The sequence below is a fragment of the Beta vulgaris genome, chromosome 9 (genome assembly GCF_026745355.1).
Source record: "Beta vulgaris subsp. vulgaris cultivar EL10 chromosome 9, EL10.2, whole genome shotgun sequence".
NCBI lineage: Eukaryota > Viridiplantae > Streptophyta > Magnoliopsida > Caryophyllales > Amaranthaceae > Beta > Beta vulgaris.
Window position 1 is genome coordinate 22,421,444 of NC_079210.1, and position 5,270 is coordinate 22,426,713.

General features: G+C 42.7%; 1 non-coding gene across 1 annotated transcript; it reads left to right on the forward strand.

The window, feature by feature from the left end:
* Positions 1–4,896: 4,896 nt before the first annotated feature.
* On the forward strand, positions 4,897–5,003 carry LOC125493879 (small nucleolar RNA R71). The gene has a single exon (XR_007270206.2). It is a non-coding gene; the product is annotated as a small nucleolar RNA R71 (small nucleolar RNA).
* The last annotated feature ends 267 nt before the right edge of the window (positions 5,004–5,270 follow it).

The window sequence follows — 5,270 nt, forward strand, 5'->3', positions numbered from 1 at the left end:
AAAAAAAAAAAGAATAAAAATCTAGAAAAAAAAAACTACGAAAGAAAAAGAAGGAAATCGGGTTGCCTCCCGATTAGCGCTGGTTTATAAAGGTCCCGCACGACCATAATGCTTCATCCCTCAAACAGAAGGGGAGGGGGTTGAAGGTATAACTCCTCCACAGATCCAACAGGGATTCCGGTATAGTACAACTTCAAACGTTGTCCATTAACTTTGAATTCTCACCTGTTGCATTCATCACCTCAATAGAACCAAACTTGTTAGTGTTAGTGACAGAAAAAGGACCAGACCACCTAGATTTCAACTTACCAGGAAAAAGCTTTAGTCTAGAGTTGTACAGTAAAACCTTGTCACCAATATTGAACTCCCTACTCAGAATTTTCTTATCATGCCATCTCTTAGTGCGCTCTTTGTAGAGCGCGAACTATCATAAGCATTTATCTAAGTTCATCAAGCTCATTAATCTGCATAAACGCTTTTCTCCTGCTAATTTGCATCAAGGTTCAACTCTTTAACCGCCCAAAAAGCCTTATACTCTAGTTCGACAGGTAGGTGGCATGCTTTTCCATAGACTAGTCGATAAGGGGTGGTACCAATAGGGGTCTTAAAAGCAGTTCTATAAGCCCATAAGGTGTCATCTAACTTATCACTCCAATCTTTTCTCGATTTAGCTACCACTTTCTCCAAAATAGACTTTATTTCCCGGTTAGACACTTCTACTTGCCCACTTGTCTGAGGGTGGTATGCTAGGCCAGTCCTATGGTAGACACCATACTTTTTGAGTAGGGCTTCAAAGGTTCTTTTGTGAAAGTGGGATCCCCCATCACTAATGACAACTCTTGGTACCCCAAACCGTGGAAAGATAATCTTTTTGAACATTTTCATGACAACCTTAGAGTCATTGGTCGGTGATGCAATAGCTTCTACCCACTTAGAGACATAGTCAACAGCAACAAGTATAAAGTTATTGCCTGAGGAAGAGGGAAAAGGACCCATAAAATCAATACTTCTAGGATGGGGGTTTGGGGCATCTCATGTCTACGGGAAATATTTCTTGTTCGTTGGCATGCATCACAAGACTTAACAAAAATACTAGCATCATGAAAAAGTGTTGGCCAATAAAAACCAGATTGAAGTACCTTTGCTACTGTTTTGGAGGCCCAGCATGGCCTCCACATGGAAGGGAGTGAGAGTGCTTCAGAATGTCATGCACCTCCCACTCTGGGATACATCGCCTGTATAATGTGTCAGCACAGAGCTTGTAAAGCAAAGGGTCATCCCAAAAGAATTGTTTGGCATCATGGAGAAATTTCTTTCTCTGCTGGTAGCTCAGCTCTGGAGGGGTTTGTCCACTCACACAAAAGTTGGCGAAGTCCGCATACCACGGGGTAACAGAAGTGACTGCCAGGAGCTTATCATCAGGAAAGGAGTCGTCAATGGGAAGACCTTCTTCCATATCTTCATACTGCATCGGGACAAATGGTCAGCCACTACATTTTCTGCACCCTTTTTATCTCTGATCTCCAAGTCGAATTCTTGGAGCAGCAAAATCCACCGAATGAGTCGAGGCTTGGCCTCCTTTTTGGCGAGGGGTACTTCAATGCAGCATGATCAGTGTAGACAATGACTTTAGACCCAAGCAGATAGGTCCTGAACTTGTCCAAGGCATAGACCACAGCTAGCAGCTCTTTCTCTGTAGTGGCATAATTGACTTGAGCTTCATCGAGTGTCTTGCTAGCATAGTAGATGGCATGGAGGATGTTGTCTTTTCTCTGACCAAGGACAGCTCCCACAGCATAATCACTGGCATCACACATAATCTCAAATGGGAGGGTCCAATCTGGAGATCGAATGATAGGAGCAGTAATCAGAGCTTGCTTGATCCTGTTAAAAGACACTAGACACTCATCAGTAAACAGGAACGGGGCATCCTTGAGGAGCAACTGAGTAAGTGGTTTAGCAATTTTAGAGAAGTCCTTGATAAAGCGGCGATAAAATCCCGCATGACCAAGAAAACCTCTAACACCCTTAACATTCACAGGAGGGGGTAATTGCTCAATCACTTGAATTTTTGCTTTGTCCACCTGGATGCCTCGTTCAGAAATAATATGACCAAGTACCACTCCTTCAGTAACCATGAAGTGGCACTTCTCCCAGTTCAAAACAAGGTGGACATCCTCACATCTTTTCAGTACTTTAGTCAAATTCAGCAAACATGCATCAAAATCAATGCCATACACACTAAAGTCATCCATAAATACTTCCATGATGGACTCAATAAATTCAGAAAATATGGCCATCATACAACGTTGGAAAGTAGCAGGGGCATTACATAGGCCAAAGGGCATCCTTCTATATGCAAAGGTACCATAAGGACATGTAAAGGTGGTCTTCTCCTGGTCATCTGGGTGGATAGGGATTTGGAAGAAACCAGAATAGCCATCTAGATAACAAAATGAGAATGACAAGCTAGACGTTCCAACATCTGATCAATGAAGGGAAGGGGAAAATGGTCTTTCTTTGGTGCAACATTTAATTTCCTATAGTCAATGCACATACGCCACCCAGTAACTACTCTTGTAGCAATTAATTCATTTTTCTCATTTTTAACTACAGTAGTACCGCCCTTTTTAGGAACCACTTGAACTGGACTCACCCACTTAGAATCAGAAATAGGATAGATAATCCCAGCATCAAGCAATTTCATAACCTCTTTTTTACAACTTCCTGCATGTTCGGGTTCAAACGACGCTGACCTTGTATACTAGGACGATGATCATCCTCAAGATGAATTTTATGCATGCAAAAGTCAGGGCTTATGCCTTTCAAATCATCAATGTTATATCCAATGGCCTTTTTATGTTGTCGCAAAACAGACAAAAGTTGAGACATTTGACCATCATTTAATGCAGCACTAACAATCACAGGGCAATTTTCAGAATCATCCAGAAAAGCATACGCAGAGAAGGGGGAAGGGGTTTCAGTTCAGGTTTCTTTACCTCTACCGGTGGAGTAGCACATACTAACCGTTCATCCTCATGAGTGGTAGTACCATCAAGCTCGACACAGGTAAAAGCTGCTTCCCAAGCATCCACTTCAGTAGTCCGGATAATATCATCACCTGTGGAAGAGGTAAAACAAAGCAAAGCCTCCAGTGGATCCCGCATAAGGGATTGAGGCATGTCATCATTAACCAGCACATCAATGACATCTATTCTGTAACAGGCTTCCTCTAGCATGGGACTTTTCAAAGCATTGGTCAAACTAAAAGTTACCTTATCATCCCCCACAGTCAAAGTTAATTTCCCATTTTTTACATCTATGACAGCTCCAGCAGTATGAAGGAATGGTCTCCCTAAAATGATTGGGATTTGAGTATCCTCTTCCATGTCAAGCACAACAAAATCCACAGGAATGTAAAATTTACCTACCCTCACAGGAACGTCCTCTAAGATACCTAGGGGGTATTTAACAGAACGGTCAGCCATTTGAAGAGTAATGTTGGTACATTTTAAATCTCCCATGTCAAGCTTTTTACAAACAGTCAAGGGATGACACTAACACTAGCACCTAGATCACATAAGGCTTTGTCAATAAATATGGTGCCAATATTACAAGGGATGGAGAAACTCCCCGGATCTTTCAATTTAGGGGGGGATTGATTTTGCAAAAGAGCACTACATTCTTCAGTAAAGGCAACAGTTTCTACTGCATTAAAGGCTCTTTTCCTAGTCAAAATTTCCTTCAAAAATTTAGCATATGCAGGTACTTGAGTAATGAGTTCAGTAAATGGAACAGTTACCTGAAGATTTTTCACTACCTCCATAAACTTACCAAGTTGGTGATCCAGCTTATTCTTTGATAGACGAGTGGGAAATGGAACCTTGATCGCAGGAGTGGTGGAGGACTGTTTTCAGGTACTGTCTGCTTCTCTGCATTTGTGTTGGTGGTAGCCTCAGGAGCTGACGAAGTTTCAGTTATGTCTGCATTTTTTTCTGGCTCAACCGGACCATCCTTAGGCATTGGGGGACCATCATAATGTGTTCCACTCCTAAGAGTGATGGCGTTGGCAGTGTCCCTTGGTTGCATTGATTGTGAAGGTAAGGCCCCAGGTGGCCTACTAGCAGAAGAACTAGCCAACTGAGCTAGTTGAGTCTCCAACATCTTGTTATGCGTGCCCAAATTTTCCAGTTGAGCTTTTGTGTCAGCTTGAAAAGCATTGAACCCCTTCTGCATCTGGAACATCATATTCTTCAACTCTGTCATGGCTGGGTCAGCAGGAGGAGCAGGCTGTGGAGGTGCTTGATTTCTCTGAAAACCAGGTGGAGCTTGTTGTGAAGGTTGGTATTGTTGACCCTGTTGTTGAGGTGGATATGGTTGTTGAGGTTGAGGGTTCAACACATTAGTACTCCTATATGAGAGGTTGGGATGTGTCTTAACCCAGGATTGTAGGTGTTGGAATAGGGGTTGAATTGGTTCCTAGGTTGTGATTGGAAAGCATTGACGCCTCACAGTTATTTCCCAGCAGGACACTCTTGAGAGTTGTGCCCAGATATTCCACAAGCATCACATATATGCACATTATAGTTAGAAGCACTAGCCATCGCATTAACACTCATATGGGAGGAATCATTACCTAACTTCAGGGAGTCAATTTTCTGAGTTAGAGTAGCTAGTTGCCCAGACAGTAGAGAAATGGCTTCAACATCATGTTTACCACCCTTTTTCAAAGAGGAACGAATGGTAGAGGCTTGATTAGATGCTAGCTTCTCCAAAAGTTCATACCCTTCCTCAATTGCTTTATCCATGAAGAACCCACCAGATGCTCCATCAATTACCCGTCGTGTGTCTGCATCAACTCTAGTGTAGAAAATCTGACACAAGTACCACTGGTCCAACCCATGATGAGGACATAGACGCTGCAGATCCTTGAACCGCTCCCAAGCTTCATATAGAGATTCACCAGGATCTTGGGTGAAAGTAACTATGGCATGTCTCATATCTGCAGTTTTCTGGTAAGGGTACCACTTGATGAGGAAAATCTTGGAAAGTTCTGGCCAGGTGGTGATGGTGGAAGGCAGCTTGTTATACCAGAACAAAGCTTTATCGCGCAGAGAGAAACCAAATAGAAGGAGTTTCATCTCATCAGGAGTAACACCAGCTTGCTTCTGAGTAGCACAACACTGTAAAAATCTCTGCAGATGCTGATTTGGGTCTTCAGATGGTAACCCAGCGAACTGATTGTTCTGAACCATATTCAAAACATGAGA